The 8,222-nt window shown below is 52.5% G+C and overlaps 1 long non-coding RNA gene across 3 annotated transcripts; it reads left to right on the top strand.

The window, feature by feature from the left end:
* Positions 1-655: 655 nt before the first annotated feature.
* LOC111145878 lies at positions 656-6,975 on the top strand. 3 transcript variants are annotated; one of them, XR_002640506.1, is made up of 4 exons: positions 656-1,772; positions 3,081-3,499; positions 4,656-4,833; positions 5,793-6,975. It is a non-coding gene; the product is annotated as an uncharacterized LOC111145878 (long non-coding RNA). The 3 variants fall into 3 exon arrangements; XR_002640505.1 differs by having other exon boundaries at positions 3,081-3,221; positions 3,330-4,833; XR_002640504.1 differs by having other exon boundaries at positions 3,081-4,833.
* Positions 6,976-8,222: the final 1,247 nt, after the last annotated feature.

Consider the following 8,222-nt stretch of genomic DNA (forward strand, 5'->3'; position numbering starts at 1 on the left):
GGTTTTCTGTTTACAGAAAGGGAGCTCCTCATGGGAGCTCCTCATGGGCAGAGAATGAACCTGGTTCCTTGGTCCACTGGGAACTACTTGGTACATAGGAGGCCAGGCCAGATTTGTTAAATGAGGGAACGAAGGGAGGAAAGCATAAATGCATCCACGCATGAAGGAAGGAAGGACAGAAAGAAGGTGGGTCTCTCCAATGCCATCAATAAGTATGAAAGCCTCCATTCCAGCGGAAACGTTCTAGGCCGATCTCCCGGTATGCCAGCCTGTATCGATGACTGGCCATTTAGAGAGAGTCTGGCCCAGGCCGGTGTCGGGCAAGGAGCCCTCAGCTGGGCCCATGGCTGCTCCTCCTGCCTTCAAGCCCCCGGCCTCTCTGCAGCTGCAGGAGGTCAGGAGACTTTGCAAGAAGAAGGAAGTGAAAGCTCTGTGTGGGTGAGTCATCGAGGGTCCTGGCATAGAGTGGCATGCCAGCAGCGGCGGGGGGTGGGGGCGGGGAGAGGCTGGCAGAAAGAGACTCCTGCGTCTGGGAGACCACAGAACATGCTGGCCCCTCGGCAGACACTGGGGTCTTCAGCTGGAGAGAACTTGCAGGGATGCCGGGCACAGTCGGGTCTCTGAGGTCCATCATTGGGCAGAGCAGCCACATGGAGAAGTCAGAGTGAGGTCACCATCGGAGCAGGGCTCTGGTGCCTAGATGGTCCCCTGGCCGTTAGGACAGCCCGCGCAGGTGAGGTGGCGGGGCGCGGGCTCTGGATTTCCACCTCCCGACTGGGAACCCCAGCCCTGCCCATCACTAGCGGTGTGACTGCAGGTGAATGGCTTCTCCTCTCCAGATGCCCTGCCTCTCTTTCTGTCAAGTGGGGTGAGGGTTCCCAACCAGTACATTAACATAGGAAAGGCATGGGGAAGGGCTCCTGGTCCAAGGAATCCCACAATAGGCAGCGACTACGGGGTTTTGGCAGGAACACTGAAATACTAGGTTTCTCAGGGAGGGACGTTAAAACAGGGGCTGGCTGGAAGGATTAGAAGAGCTGAGAAACCCAGCGGGGGATGAGGCTGCGACCCAGAGAGCAGCAACAGCAGGAAGCTGGTGGCATCCCCAAGCCTGGAGGCCCGACAGGAGGAGGTGACTTATCAGAGGGGAGACACAAGGAGAAGAACAACTCCACAGCACAGCGGGGATGGGTTGTGTGGGCCACAGAGGCAAAGAAGGAGTCTGAGGAGGGGTCGGGGGGGAGACAGAGAAGGAAAGGGTGGGTGGGAGAGCCACAGAGTCGGCACAAATTCAATCATATCCTGCTTCCTAGTGGTGCCATCTTCGTTGATCTGCTCTACCTCTCAGAGCTTCCATTTTTCACCTATAAAACAGAAATAAGAATGACATGTACTAGCAGCAAACGCTTATCCAACTTTTGGTTTTCACACAGCCTTGCGAAGCAGGGACTACTCTCACTTTTACGCCCATTTTACAGATGAGAAACGGAGGCACGGAGATCCGGTCACACCACAGGCATGTGGCAGAGCACATCTGACCCAGCCTGTTGGGCCCTCAGTTCCTGTTCATTACCACTACACTCCGCTCCCCAATCTGCCATCCGTGGCTCCCCCCCAAACCAGCCTCACCCCTCCAGGGCCTCTCTTCTTCAGAGAATTTTACCCAGCCCCTCCAACCCAGATTCATCTTCAGCATCTGCTCCCAACAGTAGGACCTGCCAGCAGACTTCCCACTTGTGTCCCAGGCCCGGGGTCCCCGGAGTCACACTGAGGTGAGGTGGGTCCTTGGCTCTGCCCTTTTCCAGCTGTGGGGCTCGAGAGAAGTCACTTCCCCTCTGGAAGCCTCGGTTTCCTCGACTATGGCACAGGGGTCCTGTCCTGAGTTCGCTGGGCTGTGGCAGGGACAGCATGAAGCTAGGGAGCATGTGCACTCAGGGAGCACGTGGCACCGGGAAAGGTGTGTGTGTGTGTGTGTGTGTGTGTGTGTGTGTGCGTGCGCGCGCGCCATCCATTCAACTCTTATCAAAACTCCGTCATATCCACAGTCTCGGGGACGGTGCCAGGTCTTTCTTTGCTTTTCCCGAGTTCCCAGCGCCTGCAGAGCGGGACATGGTCAAGTGCGGGGCCTTGCCCATGGTCAAGTGCGGGGCCTTGCCCATCTGCTTTCATACGCAGCTGCCAGGCTCCTACAAACTGCCCTTCCCCCGCTCCTTGGCCAACTGGCTTCTTGCTGGGCTGGGCCAATGAGAAGTGCTGGGAAGGGACTGGGGGGATGGGAGAAGCCAGGCTACTTCTCCCCTTCTCCCTCCGCTTTGTGGGGCCGGGGTGTCCTTTTTCCAAGACTAACGACTATCTTGTCTTCAGCTCCTCCAAAGCTGGGACACCTATCTTGTCTTCAGCCCCACAAGGACTCTGGTCCTGAATCAGGCAACCCCCCGGCAGAATCATCTATTGCTTATGCTGGCCCTGACTTTTGAGGAAGACATCCAGGACTTTCCTTCTCCTAGAATCTCCTCCCTCTTCTCCAAGCCCAGGGTCCTTGCCCTGAGTGGTTGGGGTCAGAATCCAAGCCTTGTGGGCACATCACACCAGAACTGGATGGGCTCTAGCTCCTTCGAACTCTCTCTCTCTCTCTCTTTTTTTTAAAGATTTTATTTATATATTTGAGAGAAAGCACGAGCAGAGCAGAGGGACAAGCAGACTGCCCGCTGAGCAGGGCTCCATCCCAGGATCCCAGGATCATGTCCTGAGCTGAAGGCAAACGCATAACTAACTGAGCTACCAAGGTGCCCCTCCTTCAAGCTCTTTGCAGTGAACCTGCTCCCGGCAAACAGAACTGTCTAGTGCTAACACTGCCCTTTGCAGCAAAGATAGTGTGCAATGATGCTTCGATGCTGTCTCATTACTATGCTGCACAAAGGCTTGTCTGCACCGCGGCTGGGAGGAACTGCTAGGAGTTGGGGTAGAGAAGGGGGTGAAGGTGGTGATGGTGGCAGGGAGCACCCCATCCTGCCCCCCGCCGCCGGCCCGCAGGGGGCCTGGACCTAGCAGGCATTCAATGAGTGTATCTTTTCCTCCAGCTTTGGGATCATCCCTGGGCTCAGGCCAAAGCCTTGAATTTTCAAACCAGCCCCAAGGGGAATGAAGGCTCCTCCCCGACAGGTAGGTCACCCAGGGCCCCACCTGTCAAGGAACAAAGAAGCCAGGACAGACTCCTTTGAGTGAGTAGAGCGGTGTCGTCCTCCCTTCCAACCAGTGCCCTGAGACTTCTGTTGGGGACTGCTCACAGAGGTCCCCTGGCCATGACTCCCTCCCTTCTCCCTTTCCAGAACTCCAGGTCAAGGTCACTCCAGACAGCCCCCTGCCTCTAGGCCACAGCAGGGCCTGGTCAGATGGGAGGTCCAGCAGGTCCTTTGGGCCCTTTCTGGATGTACCCCATCCCAGGTTCCTGGCTTCCCCTATTACTTTAAAGCTTCCTGCCCCTTACCCAGAGGCCAAGGTAAGTCCTGAGATGTCTGGGCTCTTGATTTCCTCATATTATATGTGTTCTTTAGGGGTCTTATACAAGTGCCTACAATGGTAGGAGGAGGCTGATAACTCCTCCCATCCAACCTCACCCTCCATGGTACGGGGGGACACATTGTGGCTCAGAATGCAGACTCGGTGGAAGTATGCAGAGTCCTCGGCAGGTTTGCGGGGAGCGATGGGGTGAAGCGTGTGATCGCTGGACCAAGTCCCCAGGGACCCGAGTCCTATACCAGCACCCACGCCAGCATCCATACTTCGCGTGCAGTCACCCGCACCAGAGGCCACACGTGTCTCTAAACCACCACACCGCCACGGAGACCGCAGGCTCAACAACCGGGTGCTCCCTCAGGCACGATCACAGCCACACCTTTGTATCCACAGTGGACAGACAAAAGCACCCCCCCAATGTTCACACATACAGGGATCTCACATGCACACTCATCAGGACACACTCAGAACCACACAACCCACACGTGGCCCCATGGAATCGCTCCCGTGGACATCATCTCACATATACGCCATCCACACCATGTCCCACAACGGGCATGCAGGTGAAGGACTCACGCACACACCCAGCAGCTCACCCAGGTGCCCTCGAACTCCTGGACTCACTTCCCAGGCAGACTGGTGCATTTGCTCCCATGCACCTCCACGGGCTCAGAGCAGCAGCCAGGCAGCCCTCTAGGATTACTCCCTGATGACTGTGACCATGGGGATGACTATGCCCCAGGCACAGCCTCCCACCCACCTCACTCATGCTGCTGTCCACACACACACACACACACGCACGCACACACAGGTGCACATGCCTTCACACGGAGCCTCCCCTTGGCCGGCCTCCTCCACCGGCTCGCACGGTGTGTGTTCTGATCCCTCTTGGTGAGACCCTTCTCACAGAACCCAGAGCCACCTGGCCACCTTTGGGACTAAGAAAGTAGCCTGTCCACTCCCCAGCCTTGTCCCCTAAGCTGGAGGGCCTGGGCCCTGGGGGAGGGGAGAGGGCTGCCCAGAGCTCAAAGTCCAGGGGCCACAGTCTTATTTGGAGGCCCGGGGGTGGAAGTTGCACAACCCGTCCCAGGTGGTCAGGGTGACTCCCGCGTATTGTCTGCTTTTCCCCTTGGCCACAGGCCCAGGCCCAACCAGCCAACCTGTTCCTCTGGCAGAGGAAGGGACCTTGGCTCCTCTCTCCCTGGCCTTGGGGACTGGTGGCCAAAGAGGACCCCCCGGTCCCCAGTCGTGTGTGTTACCACCTAAGGCAGAAGTGCCCAGAACCTAGTTGGAAGCCAACCTCTCCTTTCCCCATGGGTAAGCCGAAGCCCAGGGAAGGCAGGGGGTCATGCCCAGAGTTGCCCAGCAAGCTGGAGGGCCAGCGGGGATTGCTCGATTTTCTTTCTAAACCTAAGAAGATCCCAATGAGGCCCAGTAGTTCCAACACAGACGAGCAGAGGTACTCGGGGTGGAGAAGGAGGGGACCTGAGAGTCTGAGCTGTGACCACCGTCACCCCCCAGTCCTCACCAGGACTTAGTTGACCAGAGAACCAGTTTGCCCTATTACCAACTCACAGAGCTAACTACGTTTACCCCAACAAAAAAATGTTTTAAATGTGAGGTCTTTAACAATATGCAGGAGTCCTTCGAAGGGCCAAGGGAAGCCGGGATCAGGGGGTCTCAGACCCCACCACCTCTGCGATCTGCAGCTCAAATGGGGGTGCGGCCCCTCTCCCTGGAATCTTCATTCCAGTTCCCTCTAGCGGCTACATCAGAGAGGCGGGGGAGAGACAACGGGAACATTCCTGAAAATCCCAGAAATCTTCTAAAGCTATAAAAACCATCCCATGCCTGTCGGCCTACTTTTTCTTGCTTTCCCTTCTCCCTCCCTCCCCCACTCTTCCCTCTTTCCTTTCTTCCCCCTGCCTGCCTTCCTTTCTCAGTTCACGCTGCAGAAGGTCACCGGACAGGTATGGGTAGGGAGAGCTGGTGGCCCCCGTGAGGCCAGAGTTAAAGCTGGGTGGGACCCCAGCCTGGGGGGGTGGTCAGAGGACGGATATATGCAGGGGGTGGGGCGCTTGCGTCCTCCACCATGGATTAAAGGAGGCAGATTTCTCGCTGACAAGGGAGGCACAAATACAGAAAGGAGGACAGTGAGGAACCCCGTGGTGCTGGGCTGGAATTGGAGCTGTCAGCGATTTAAAGTGTGTGTGTGTGTGTGTGTGTGTGTGTGTGTGTGTGTATGCACGCGCCCGCATGTTTTTTTTTTCCTCCAGCTCTGCTCATCGAGAAGATCTGCGAACAGCAACACACCAGTAGCAACAAGCACATCTAGCACCGAGATCTTACTTTCAAGATATCGCCCTCCCCCCAGACAGATATCAAGCTCTATGGAGGAAAAGAAGGTTCCCGGAAGGGGCCAGAGAAAGCACGAGACGAGCCCGGGGTCACCCAGGGAAGGAGTGCCCAGAGAACGAAGGGACACAAGATCTGGCAGGGGCTTCTTCTGGCCAAACCTGGGGTAATTCAAATATCAAAATAAATGAGCCATCAGAGAAAATAGGAATCCATGGGTCCACAGGGCTGTGAACAAACAAATGAATAAATGAGCAGAAGAGAATGCTTTTCCCTACTTCCCTGCGAAGTAATAAGGGAAGAAGAAAATCACCTCTTGGCAACTGGGATGATGAGGATGATTTCAGGTAGGCGACATCGAGGGATGCTTAAACTAAGGCTATAAGTGATACAGGGAGTGGAGTTTTCACGTAGTGTTGGAGTATCTCCCCCCAGAAACTCTGTTTGGATGATAGTAACACAAGACCTTGACGATGGAGAAACGGGTCAAACAGTGAGTTGTTCGAAGTTAACACCACCCGTGAGGACGAGCGGACATTGAGCGGCACTGGAGAGGGGCAGGGAGAGAACACAGCGTCTCTCCTGTGATGTCCTCGCCCCCAACATGCACGGTCCTGGCATAATTACCAGGAAACACGGATAAACCCAAATCGAGCACCATCCTGCCAAGTGACTGCCCCGTTCTCTTTAAAACATCAAGAGTTAAAAAAAATAATAATAATAAAACATCAAGAGTGTGAAGTTCAAGGCAGGACGGAGTAACTGGAGAGGAAGGACGCGGGATGCTGGGCTGGGCCACTTTCCACCGGTGACATTGTGGCAGCAACAGGTGAAATGTGAATGGGGTGTCTGGTTGCGGGGCGAATGGAGTTCTTCACACCGTTCCTGCATATTTCTGCAATTCGAAGTATCTTATATTTGTTTTTTAATCCCATGCAGCATAACTTTGTGAAAGTGTTGAAGGAGACTGCTGTCGTGTATTTCTAAGAAAAAGAGGAAGCTGAGGGTTGTCTGATGACCTCATCTCTTGGCATAGAGCTTGGGGTTAATCAGGTGACACCAAATATAAGTGAACAACAACAAAAAAAAAAGATGAATAATCCCAGGAGAAACAGAAACACATACAAGAAAGTAAATGTAGGGGCGCCTGGGTGGCTCAGTTGTTAAGCGTCTGCCTTCAGCTCAGGTCATGATCTCAGCCCCGTGTGGGGTTCCCTACTCGTGCTCTCTCTTGCTATTTCTCTCTTTCTCAATATATATATATATCTTTAAAAATATGTAGTAAAAAAAAGAAAGTAAATGTAATCATAGGACTCCATGTGCCTGGGCTGTCAACATTTAGGTTGTCACATGATAAACCCTGAATATTTACCTAACCCAAAATTATGATATGACCATCTAAGGAAGATGTTACCAGGAAAAAAACATGGAGGGGAGATTGCACAGGAAGGAAACTCTTCTTTTCCAAGGTAAGAAGGCAAGAGATTAAATCTAAAACTGAAAATCAAGAAATAAAAGGGAGTGGGGTGCATGGCTGGCTCAGTCAGCAGAGCGTGCAACTTTGTTTGATCTCAGGGACGTGAGTTTGAGCCCCACTTTGGGCATAGAATTTTCCTAAACAAACAAACAGAAAGTATAAAAAAAAAAAAGAAAGAAAGAAAAGGAAAGGGAAAGAACTCATTATTAATGATTTTTATCCTGCCTTTTTAAAGATGATTGTATATGTTATGTATTAAATCCATTTCTATATACATTAGTATTTTATATACTTTATTCAATAAAGTCTTTCAACAACAAACAATGAATTTAAATAAAATTTTTTAAAAACAGTATGAGCATGTTATTTGGGAGCACAAAAGTAAATGACAAAGAAACCGCTGTGTCTTGTTGAAAGCAGTTGTCTCTGGTGGCTGGGAATTGAGGGCAAAGAGATTAGATAGGACGCTCCATTGTAAGTCTTGCAGAACAGAGAACATGTACAGTTTTAATAAAAATTCAAATCAAAACCGAAAAATATAATTAAAAGAAATGCATTTTGAGCAAAGCAACAAATTTGGACAATTTGTGGAGTTGCCTATTTAGCAGAATCTGCACAAGAATCCCCCAAATGCTGAAGTGCTGAGAAGACAGAAAAGGACTTTCTAAGGGATTTGTAAAAAAATCAGCCTAAAATGAAAATTTCCCATGCGCTACAAAGAAAAAAAATATTCATGGTTTAAAAGGAGAACAAATGCCCTAGAAGAGTACATGTCTTATGACTCTTTGCTTTGGTCAAGTTGGCCTTTGGCGGGGCGGTGGTTTCCTCTGCACTTAGAGCTTCCCCAAGACGCAGGTCATTCCCTCCCCAGTCA

This window comes from Enhydra lutris, unplaced genomic scaffold, assembly GCF_002288905.1.
Source record: "Enhydra lutris kenyoni isolate GAN:26980312 unplaced genomic scaffold, ASM228890v2 scaffoldscaffold13, whole genome shotgun sequence".
NCBI lineage: Eukaryota > Metazoa > Chordata > Mammalia > Carnivora > Mustelidae > Enhydra > Enhydra lutris.